This window comes from Sphaerodactylus townsendi, linkage group LG11 (assembly GCF_021028975.2).
Source record: "Sphaerodactylus townsendi isolate TG3544 linkage group LG11, MPM_Stown_v2.3, whole genome shotgun sequence".
NCBI classification, from domain to species: Eukaryota; Metazoa; Chordata; class Lepidosauria; order Squamata; family Sphaerodactylidae; genus Sphaerodactylus; species Sphaerodactylus townsendi.
Window position 1 is genome coordinate 36,841,133 of NC_059435.1, and position 12,642 is coordinate 36,853,774.

Consider the following 12,642-nt stretch of genomic DNA (forward strand, 5'->3'; position numbering starts at 1 on the left):
CAACCAGTTGTTAATTTATTTGAATCCCACCACCAGAACCGGTTGTTAAATTATTTGAATCCCACCACTGGGATGTGTCCTGTTGTTAATGATACTACACACATATTGCATGGTAACAAGTTGCCCAGTGTTTGCTGCTGAGCCCTCCCTTCAAGGCAGGAGAGAGGGGAGTGAGGTGGACTTTAAGGTCAAAATTGCCATGAAAAGGGTCCCTTGCCTCTGCCTTTTACTGACAGAAACCAAAATTTGAAGAACTGACAATGTTGTGGTTGCCTAGCAACCGTCACAATGGTCGTGGAGGTCTCCTTTCTTAGAGGTGCAGGTGCCATTTCTATTACTTTTGTCAGGGCAGGGAGTAACACAGCTGCACTATGGGGAACTGCTGCCCCACATTTTCTGCAGTGAAAACTGATGCAAAAATTAATTTCATTTACTGCAATCTGTCATTGCTTATAACGTATTTCTATTTTGTAATCTATCTAGAGTTTCAGCAAGAAGGGCAGCCTATAAAGAAAATAAATACATTCTTACTATTTATCTTAAGTGTTTTAGCAATATTCATCTGATGCTCACTCTTGCTCTGCTCTGAAGTATATGTGAACTTCCATTATTGTGGATCTAAACCCTATCCAAACACCCTGAATTGTCTGACCATTTTTAACTCTCCTTTTGCCTACCCTTTGAAACTTTTTATGACTTTGAGAAATCACCCTTTCTGTAATCAAAGGTTGGACTTCCTAGGGGCACCTCTCCATTTACATAACTATATTGCTGTTATCTCAAGTGGGCAGAATAAGTAGTTCAAAGTAAGCTACAGTGGCCTGTGTTATATGCTTAAAATTCTCTGATTATATTTGCCTTTGTGAGGGAGCACAAATTTAGTTGTCAAACAAGAACTGCAGGCATCTGTGGATGGGTAAACAAGTTCTAATGTCTGTAATGTGCACTGAAAGGGAGAACTGGTGTGCTTGCCTATCAGTCAGCATGTGTTTTCATATTCCCCTCTCAGTTTTCCCCTTGTTTTTCTGTCTGCACAGAGGCAGGTGGTTTTAGCATTCAGAAGAATCTTCACATAATGTGCAAATTGGCTGGAGAGCTATTGGAAGTCACACATTCACTTTTTACTATAATTGAACTAATCCAGTCACAGCTTCTTTCCAGAGCCATGTGTGAAGCATTGCATCCTTGCAAGGTGAAGGAATAGCATGCTGTGGCTTTATCTGCCCGCTATTTTGCTGATAAATGGAAAGAATAATATAATATATATTTAAAGGCTCACTTCAGTTAAATACTTGGAATTCTTGACAGTTTCTGTTGTATTTGAGGTACAACTAAATAGTGATAGTAGCCTATTGCATTGTAATTTTTACATACACCTCAGTCACTGGCCTACTATATAATGTATCACCTCATTTATTTGCTAATTTGTTTATGTTTTTTTTTAGAAATTTTTGATCTTGCTGTCTTCTGTGTCCAGAGCGTTTTACAACAGAAAAATAAAACCTGAATCCTAAGTTCCTAACATCATAAAAAAGATATCTCTGTACTTCTGTTTGCTGTCACCGATGAGAGATCTTTTCAGAACTATCTGTGTGTTATTGTGTTTGCATGTGTTATTGTAGTGTGTGGCTAATAGGAGTATGTGGTAAGAGGAATCCAAGTGATCTGCACAACGACATGTATTCAAGGCTATGTATGCACATGCATTTACTTGTGTCTGTTTCTCTCGTGCAATGAAAAAGCCCATTTTTCCCTCAGTTGCTGATCATGTCAAGAGCCTGCAAGCATAATTTAGGCTCACATTGCTTTTACGGTATACACATATTCCTTCTAGTAAATGTATCTGGTCATATTTATGAAAACTTGCCACTGAAATCCCTCTCCATGTTTACTTATTATTCCCTTTTAGAATTTCTTTAATGGACTTTCCTATTTGGAACCGAACAGTGAAGCTCAGTACTGCTTGGCATGGCAGAGCACTAACTAGAGTTTGGAGTCAAAGAGGAAAAAATCCATACTATAATTGAAGGGAAAGACTGCATTTGAGCTTGGGTACATCTACATCAGCTAGGATCTATCAGACAAAACAGGAGGTGCAATCTGCCACCTGTGCACTTTTTGAATAGGTTCAAGATACCAGGGCTAGTGACTCCCTCCTGAATAGGACAGTTAAGATTTGTTACGTTATCCAATAATCATTAAGCCTTACTTACTTAATGGCTAAAACAATAGAAGACTTACATTACCCTATTTAATGATAGTAACTATACACCAAGGCATTTATAATCTGAATTTTTTTATTTTAGGTTAAATGTGAGAGATGGCATGTAAAATTCAGGGGAGCTGGTTGAATTGTCTTTGGGATCTGTGGGGATATGAAGCACTGTATCAATTTAGTTATATTCTGGGGATGCAGAGGGCAGAATTTTGTCTCCTTTGGATCAAAACAAGCTCTTCACTGTAATGGTTTGGGTCTTTGGGGGAATCATACCTGCTGACTCAAGTACTGTATAAATTGGGAAAAATATAGAGGAACACTAGAGAAATGAAATACAGGTTAGATTGGAATGTTACCCTCCCAAGGGCATACCATCTTCAATATCAAATATGAGAAAATACAAAATGAAAAGTGTGCATGTTGGAGATGGCAAATGTGTAGCTGCTAATAAGATCTCAGGAAATGTCCTCTTGGAATTATTCCCTTCAAAGGGAAGTCTTTGGGCTCAAAGCACAGAGTGGACAGGAAAAGCCCATTAGTGCATTGGGTATTAGAAGAAGAAGAAGAGTTTGGATTTATATCCTCCTTTTCTCTCCTGTAGGAGACTCAAAGGGGCTTACAATCTCCTTTCCATTCCCCCCCTCTCAACAAACTACCCCTGTGAAATATAGGGTGGGAGCTGAGAGAGCTCAGAAGAGGCTGGTGACTCAGCTCCAAGATCACTTGGCTGACGCGTCAAAGGTTGGAGTGCACAGGCTAATCTGAAATCAGATTTTAGTGGACCAGATATCAGTGGACCAACTGTTTCCTATTTGACTTGCTTTCACAAGACACTGGAAAAATGCATGTGGTGTGGCTGTCAGGGCCCTCCCTAGCTGTCGGCTCCACTGCTGAAGTGGTACCAGCACCTGTGAAACTTCTCATCAGTTTCCTCACAAGAGGAAACACCCACCCACAACTTTATTAGCTCACAAGACTTAGGGACAAGTCTTCTCCCAACACCACCCATTCACTTGCTAGCACTCTACCATCCATGCTCCCTGCAGCACACACTGCCCAGGACCACTAGGGAAAGGACTGCAGGCAACTGTGAGCTGGTAGGGGCAAAGCTTTATAACTCAAAATGGCAACTTGGGGCTTCCATACCTGGGTGCCATGCTCTACCCACTGTTGTGTCCCAGCCTTGAACTCCCCCCAGGGGAGTCTAGGGGTGAGGAATGCAGTTACACACCAGCGGTGAACAGGGCCTCTGTCTCCAGCCTTCCCAATCTCTAAGTCTGTAGAAGAGGAATCATTTGAGCCTCGACTGAGGCCAGAGCTTGGCTTTGAGCTATGCAAACTTCAGGCAAACAAGCTCTTGCTGCCCCCTGACCTCCACATAGAGATTGGGGGTGATGCGAGCCCTGCTTGCCCAGGTGCAACTGCATCCACCTCAAACTCCCCTGAATTTGGGACAAGGTGCAGTTGTGAGGGGGTTGTGCATCCCCAGGAAGTGGCACCCAAAGCTCCAGCCCCCTCATGCCCCCTAGCTACATCACTGGCTCTCAGCATGGGCAGTGGGAGTGGCTTGTGAGAATATCAGAGAAGGCCACACAAGCAGGCAGGAGGCAGAACGGTAGATGAGAGGAAGGAAGGCATGAGTAGTGGGATGGGCTGGTGGTAGGAAGAAGAAGAGGCTGGAGCCCTGGAAACATTCTTCCACACACCCCCAATCTGGAACTAGTGTAGGTATGATTATCTTTTGTTTCCTGAGAATATGCACATATACCATGAATGTATAAGACATAAGGATTTTAAATTCAAGTGATGGTATCTGAAAAGAGACCTTTTGAATATTCTATCACTTACCCGTTTCCCTCGTTTCCATCTGAATATTGTATGGTCATTGAGGATTTCTGCTTCTGTGTCAGTAATGAAATACTACTACTATATTGTGATTAATTTTGTTAAACTTGCATCATGGGAAGAACACATGAAATGGTGGACTAACAAATGGCATGGTTTGAAAAGGCCTTCATTCATTAACACATCAGCAGATTTATTGCTCTGCTGTGCCTGAACATATTAATATCATCAACCTTATTAACATCTGTTGCATATTCAAAACTCTATTATTTCCTTCTATCTGTCATTTTCCATCTAGCTGATAAAATGGGACCAGCTTGCCCACTGCACGGCAGATAGAGATGTGTTACATAGTTCTTCCAAAATATCTGGTATTCCCCTGTTGTTTATACGTCTCTGCAGCACCTATGAAAAATTAATTAGCCATCATACTACCAGGCATCAATCAAACATATACTTCCAAGCATGAGTAAATTTTTGCTGGAATATTTCTATATTTTCTATATCAGATGAAAGAAAGACATTGGATCTTCATGTTTTAGCACCTGAGAGTCTCTTACAGCTCGATCAGGAGTTGGTTTCTTACCTTGGTTTTACTTCTTGAAAGGTTTTGAAAGCTGAATTTTTAATATTATGTATGCAGATATTTTGTGTCAGTTGTATTTGAGAGATCTATTCTCACTGAATTCTGGGATCCTTAATAGCTACTGCTCTAATCACAGTCCAAAACTATCTTAGATCCTTGGGTTTGACAATTCAATGTTTTTTGTATTTGAGTTCACAGGACTTAATTCTTTTTTTGGAAAATCCAAAAAAAGCTAAAATTCCATGCCAATTTCCTTGGGGGGAGTTGTGGTATTTTGAGAATATCTGAAAAATTTTGGGTTCATTATATTCTGTGCTGAATCTTTCTAAGGCTCATGGGGGTGGAGGCGAGGCAGTTGATGAGACCAGGGGAAAAGCTGAAAAAAGAACAAAAATACTCTACTTTTTTGAATTTCACCTTTTCAGCTTTGTTTAAATGGTGCTATTTTCAATTTGGCGTATTGGTATGCACATCCCTATTTGACAATGTTTTCATTTACATTTTGCTTAGATATTTTTGAAAGCTGTAAATTTGTGTTCTCTTGGACATCACTGTATTGAATTGTACTGGTAATTGAAGTTATGGAGACCAAGAAAACAATCTGGGAAGAAGTGGCTGGAGAATTCTTGCCTTACCTCAACCTGGCTGTAATAAGCCATTCACATTCAACACTGCTTTTGAAATTAGCCTGTATGCAAACGAAATGCATATGTCCTGGCACTAGGATGTACTCCAACACCAAAAGTTGCATTAGGATTGATACGACTCTTTTAAATTTGAGCTTTTTTAAAAAAAGTTAAAAATTCTGAATATTTGTTATTTTATTAAAACAGGCTGTTTTCGCACACACAGAGAAACTCAGCTCCACTGGCATTAATTGTGCCGGTGGAGGCTCAGGGACCATTTGCACACTATCGTGCGAGCAGCCCCGACTTTCACCCCAGCCGGAGAAGCGGCTCCGCACGGAGCTGCCTCTCGGTCGGCCCCCTCCACTGACCTTCCTGTCCAGCGTCACTCTGGAGGGCTGCAGGGATCCGCCCATACTTTGCACCCTCCAACTCCTCAAGGGTTGAGGCTAGCGTGGGACAGGGTCTCACAGCCCACTCAAGAGCTAGCGTTTCTTTGGTCAGTGGAAGTGACTAGGAACGAGGCGACTAAGGTCAGTGGAGGCGATGGGAAAAGCGGTAGCATCCCGCCGGTGCGGTTCACACCGTGCCAGTGGGAAGCCTTTGCTTTGCAAAAGCCTCACTCAATGAGCAAGGTTTAAAGTGGTGGCTTTATGTCGCTCCAAGGCGGCCAGGACAGCGCTGCAACAGCACCCCAGGGATGGTGTTTTTGCCGTCCCTGGGGTGCTGTATTCCGCCTGTGTGGAAAGGGCCTAAGAGTTACAAAACCCTTTCTTTAAATGTTGCTTCCTCATATTTTTGTTCTATAAATTTGGAGGTTATGTTTAATCATCATGGCTTATAGACACTGATGGACCTATCTGCCACACTGGCATTCCTGCCTAGGGACAGGGGTACGACCTATGTCTAGGCACCCCATTTGATTGGTCACATGGGGGGGCGCCACCATTTCAGGGTCATTTGTGGTTTTAAAGTGTTTTTTCACGTTCTGGCCTGCAGGGGGCGCATCTTTAAAGTTAGCAGCACCAGAATTTCAGGGGTACCATCCACACACTGTCTCTTGGATGATGCTACACCTTAAATTTGGTGTTGTTTGGTTTCAGGGGCAGCAAGGTTATGGGACCCCCCAAAGGGGTGACTCCATCCCCATTGTTGTTTTCAATGGGAGCCCCAACCTGAGATGGGGGCTACCCATTTGAGGGACCATAACTTTGGTCCCCCTGAGACACTAACTTCACCAAACTTGGGTGGCATCCTAAGTAAGAATAGTTAACAGATGATACCCTGACAATTTAGTTGTCATTAGCACTTTAAAAATACACCCCTTCCAGGCTCCCCAAGAGAAATTTGCGTCTCCAAGATTCTTTGTTTTTGCAGTGACTTTGCTCCATTGTAGCCAGTGTGGGGGAATTTCTGAGTGTGTAGGCAGGCTGCACATTTTTTTGAAGATAGAGGCAGCACCCAGACTTTCAGGGTGGCTCCAGGAGAGACCTCCTGGTATTAGCATCCCAGGTTTCAGGAGACCTTTGCTTCCTGAGGGTTCAATTTTATGGGCCCCCCCGAGGCTTATTTTGTTTCCCACTCCTGCACATGAAAGCCTGTGGGCTGAGGTTCTCTCAGGGGACTCCTCTCAACTCCCCACCCACTCCAGGAAGCAAAGCTCACCAAGCTTGGATGATGCTATAACTCCAAGGAGCGTCTTGGAGCCCACCTTGAAGAGTCTGGCGCCTCTATCTTCGAAAATGTGCAGCCAGCGCTTTTACGCACTTCAGACATTCCCCCAGAATCTGCCACCAGGCTCTTCAGCAAGAAATTCTGTGGTGGTGGGAAAAAATTACTTTTCCCACCATAGCAGACTTATCAATAGAGACTTTCTTTGTTATGCCCAGATGGCTCTGTGGTAGGAGGTTTCCAACAGGAGGCACTGGTGGTAGGGATCTTGCTCTGGGCGGGGGCATTTCCTGTAGCTGCTGAGGTGTGAGTCTCCTGAAAGGGAACCAGTTTTCAAATTTAAGCTACAAAAAGCCATGTGTGGAAGAGGGGAAAATGCTGTGGGCACAGAGTTGAAGGTGAATCTGATGCCCACAGCATTCGCACAAACCATCACAGGCAAACTTTAGAAAAGTTGGCTGGTTCGCCTTTCAGGAGACTCACACCAGCAGCCCTGCAGGAAATAAGAGTACTAAAGGTGTATTAGGGGGAACTAAGGCAGGTGTATTAAGGTGTATTAAAAGGTTGCACTCAAGGCAGGTGTACTAAGTGTACTAAGCCCAGGTGTATTAAAGGTTATTACTGAGGCAGGTGTAACCTAAGGTGTACTAAGGCAGGTGTATTATAGGTGAACTAGGGTTATGTACTAAGAGGAAGGTGTGTTAAAAGGTGTGATAGGTGTACTAAAGGCAGGTGTATTAAGGCAGGTGTATTAAAGGTGCATTATATGGCAGATTAATATTAAGATGTATTAGGAGTGTATTAAAGGTGTACTAAAGGCAGGGGTATTAAGGTACAAAGGCAATGTATTAATCTGCATTAAGGTGTACTAAGGCAGGTGTATTAAAAGGTGTACTAAGACGGAACTATTACTAAGGTGTACTGGGCAGGAGTGTATTAAGACAAGGTGTATTAAAGGCAGGTGTATTAACAAGGTAAAAATTAAGGCAGGTGTATTAAGGTTGTATAAAAGGTGCACTACTAAGTCAGGTTAATATTGAGGGTGCTAAGGGAGATTGTATTAAAGATTGTATTAAAGTGTATTAGGGCAGGTGTATTAGGGTGTGACAAAAGGTGTATTATTATGGCAGGGTTATTAAAGATGTATTAAGGTGTATTAGGGTGTATTAAGGCAGGTGTATTAGGAAGGTGATAAAAGGGTATACTAAGGCAAGATTAATAATAATAAAGGTGTTCCTAAGGATTGTACTAAAGGCAGGTGTATTAAGGTGTATTAAGGTGTAAAAGGCAAGGTGTATTAAAGGTGTATTAAAGGTTATTTACTAAGGAGAGGAGTTGTATTACAAGACTGAAATTAAAAGGCAAGGTTTATTAAAAGGTGTATTAAAGGTGTATTAAAGGCAAGGTGTATTAAGGTGTATTACAAGGTTGTACTAAGGCAGGTGTATTAAGATGTATTAAGGTGTACTAAGGCAGGTGTTTTAAGATGTACTAAGCAGTATTAAGGTGTATTAAGGTGTATTAAGGAAGGTTTATCGAGTTGTATTAAGGCAGGTGTATTAATGTGTATTAAGGTGTACTAAGGCAGGTGTATTAAGGTGCACTAAGGTGCACTAAGGCAAGTGTATTAAGGTGTACTAAGTTGTACTAAGGCAGGTGTATTAAGGTGTGTTAAGGTGTATTAAGGGAGATGTGTTAAGGTGTATTAATGTGTACTAAGATAGGTGTCTTAAGGTGCACTAAGGTGTACTAGGGCAGGGGTATTAAGGTGTATTAAGGTGTACTAAAGCAGGTGTATTAAAGATTATTATTAAAAGGTGCACACTAGAAGTCCAAGGTGTGATAGTAAAGGTGTATTAAAGGTGTATTAAAGAGTTTACTAAAAGGTGTATTAAGGCAGGTGTATTAAGGTGTATTAAGGTGTACTAGGGCGGAACCATTAGAATTATTAAAAGATTGTACTAAGGCAGGTGTGCATTAAGGTGCACTAAAAGATTGTACTAAAGCAGGTTTATTAAAAGGTGTATGCAAAAGGTGTATTAAAGATTGTACTAAGCCAGGTGTATTACAAGGTGTACTAATGTGTACTAAAGACAGCAGAGTGTATTAAAGGTGTGTACTAAGTTGTACTTCTAAGGCAGGTGTATTAAAGGTTGTACATTTAAGGTGTACTAAGGCAGGTGTATTAAAAGGTGTATTATTAAAGGGTGTACTAAAGGCCTTGGGTGTCTTAAGGTGCACTAAAGGTGTACTAGAACCCGGCAGGAGTATTAAGGTGTATTAAAGGTGCTTTTGAAAGCAGGTGTATTAAAGGTGTATTAAGGTGTATAAAGGTGCACTAAGTCAGGTGTATTAAGGTGTTTTAAGGTGTATTAAAGTTTACTAAGGTGTATTAAAGACAGGTGTATTAAAAGGTGTATTAAGGTGTATTGGGGCAGGTGTATTAAGAATGTGCAAAGGTGTACTAGGGCAGGTGTATTAAGGTGCACTAAAAGGTGCTACTAAGGCAGGGGATATTAAGGGTATTAAGGTGTACTAAGGTAGGTGTATTAAGGTGTATTAAAAGTGTACTAGAACTTGGTGTATTAAGGTCTAATAAGGTGTACTAAGGCTGGTGTATTAAAGTGTATTAAGGTGTATTAAGGAGTATTAAGGTGTACTAAGGCAGGTGTATTAAAGTGTATTAAGGTGTACAATGGTGTACTAAGGCAGGTGTAATAAGGTGTAGTAAGGCGTACTAAGGCAGGTGTATTAAGGTGTATTAAGGTGTATTAAGGTGTAAAAAGGCAGGTGTATTAAGGTGTATTAAGGTGTACTAAGGCAGGTGTATTAAGGTGTACTAAGGTTTAGTAAGACAGGTGTAGTAAGGTGTATTAAGGAGTACTAAGACTGGTGTATTAAGGTGTATTAAGGGGTACTAAGGGCGGTGTATTGAGGTGTATTAAGGTGCACTAAGGCAGGTGTATTAAGGTGTACTAAGGTGTACTAAGGCAGGTGTATTAGGTGTATTAAGGTGCACTAAGGTTTGTAATAAAGGGCAGATTTACTAGGGTGGCTAAGATGTACTAAGATTGTACCTAAGGCGGGTGTATTAAAGGTGTACTACAAAGGATTGTACTAAAAGGCAGGTGTATTAAAAGATTGTGCTAAGAGCAGGTGTATTAAGGTGTACTAAGGTTTAGTAAGACAGGTGTAGTAAAGTTGTAGTAAGAATTTTAAGACTGGTGTATTAAGGTGCAGTAAGAAATTTACTAAGAGTGATTGTATTGAGGGTGTATTAAAGGTGCACTGGAGTGTATTAAGGCAGGTGGCTAAAGATTGTACTAGGGTGCACTAAGGCAGGTGTATTAAGGTGTACTAAAAGATTGTACTAAGGCAGGTGTATTAAGTGTACTAAAAGGTGTACAAAGACAGAGTGTATTAAAGGGTGTACTACAAGATTGTACTAAGGCAGGTGTATTACAAAAGGTGTACTAAAGATTATTACTAAGGCAGGTGTATTAAAGGTGTACTAAGGTGTACTAAAGGCAGGTGTATTAAAAGGGTGGATGCAAGGCAGATGTATTAAAGGTGTACTAAGGTGTAGTAAGACAGGTGTATTAAGGTGTACTAAGACAGGTTTATTAAGGTGTACTAAGACAGGTGTATTAATGTGTATTAAGGTGTACTAGGCCAGGTGTGTTAGAACCATGATAGGAGTGCACTAAGGCATGTATTAAAAGGTGGAACTAAAGGCAGATGTATTAAGATACAAAGGTGGTGTGTGAACAGACATTAAAGGTGTACTAAGACAGGTTTATTAAAGATTATTACTAAGACAGGTGTATTAATGTGTATTAAGGTGTACTAAGGCAGGTTAGTATTAAAGATGTATTAAGGTGCACTATGGTGTATTAAGGCAGGTGTATTAAGGTATATTAAGGTGTACTAAGACAGGTGTATTAAGCTATATTAAGGTGTACTTAGGGAAGTGTGTAAAGTGTAGCTAAGATGCACTAAGGTGTGATTGTAGCAAGGTGTGAAAGATTAAAGGTGTACTAAGGCTGGTGTGTTAAGGTGTGATTAAAAGGTTGTATTAATTGGAGTGTATTAAAAGACGTATTAAAAGATTGTATTAAAGGCAGGTGTATTAAAGATGCACTAAGGTGTATTAAGGCAGGTGTATTCAGGTGTATTCAGGTGTACTAAGACTGGTGTATTAAGGTGTAATAAGGTGTACTAAGGCTGATGTATTAAGGTGAACTAAGGTGTACTAAGGCTAGGTGTGATAAGGTGTACTTAAGTTGTACTAAAAGGAGGTGTTTTAAAAGGTGTATTAAAGGTGTAGAAACTCAGTTATATTAAAAGATTGGTACTAAGAAAGGTGTGTTAAGGTGTATTAAGGTGTATTAAGGTGTATTAAAAGGCTTGTCCTTGACTGAAAAGGTGTATTAAAATTTTACTAAGGTGTACTAAGAAGTAGGTGTATTAAAGGTGTACTTAGGTGTACTAAGGCCGGTGTGGGGTGTGTTAAAGGTGGCTTAGGCAGGTGTATTAAAGGTGTATTAAAAGATTGTTACTAAGGCAGATGTATTAAGGCGTACTAAGGTGTAGTAAGACAGGTGTTTATACTGGGGTATTTTCAGATAAGATGTGTTAAAATTGTACACTAAAGACAGGTGTACTAAGGTGTATTAAAGATTGTACTAAGGAGGGGTGTGTTAAAAGGTGTATTAAAAGATTGCACAAAGGCAGGTGTATTAAGGTGAACTAAGGTTGTACTAAAGGCAGGTGTATTAAGGTGTATTAAGGTGCACTAGGTGTACCCAAGGCAGTTACTATTAAGATTGTATTAAGGTGTACACTATGGAAGGTCAATATTAAAGGTGTATTAAAGATTGTACTCCTACGGTGGTGCTTGGGCAGGGTGGCTGGGGTATTAAGGTGTATTGAGGCAGATGTATTAGGTGTATTAAAGGTGCACTAAGGTGTATTAAAGAGCAGGTGTATTAAGGTGTACTAAAGTGTACTAAAAGGTGTAGTTAAGACAGGTGTATTAAGGTGTACTAAGGTGTACTATAGCAGGTGTATTAAAAGTGCTTGTGCTCCAGTTGTATTAAGGTGTATGCAAAAGGTTGCACTTGCTAAGGCAGGTGTAATAAAAGGTGGAACTAAGACTGTACTAAGGCAGGTGTGTAAGGTGCACTAAAAGTGTATTAAAAGGAGGTGATTTAAGGTGTGATGCAAGGGTGTACACTAGGGCAGGTGTATTAAGGTGTACTAAGAAAAGGTGTTTGAATGGTGGATTAAGGTGCACTAAAGTGTATTAAAACAGGTGTGTAAAAGGTGTATTAAAAGATGTATTACTCTGATTATTACTAAGGCAGGTGTATTAAGGTGTACTAAAAGGTGTACTAAAGGCAGGTGTATTACCACAAAGGTGTATTAAGGTGTATTAAGGCAAGGTGTTACTAAAAGGCAGGTGTATTAAGGTGTACTAAAAGTGTTACTAAGGGGACGTGTTTTAATGTGTATTAAGGTGTACTAAGTCGGAAGGTGTATTAAGACACTAGAAGTGAGTTGGTGTATTAAAGGTGCACTAAAATTAATGATAAAAGCAGGTGTATTAAGGTGTATAAGGTGTACTAAGGTGTACTATGGCAGGTGTATTAAGGTGTATTAAGGTGTACTTAGGCAGGTGTATTAAGGTGCATTAA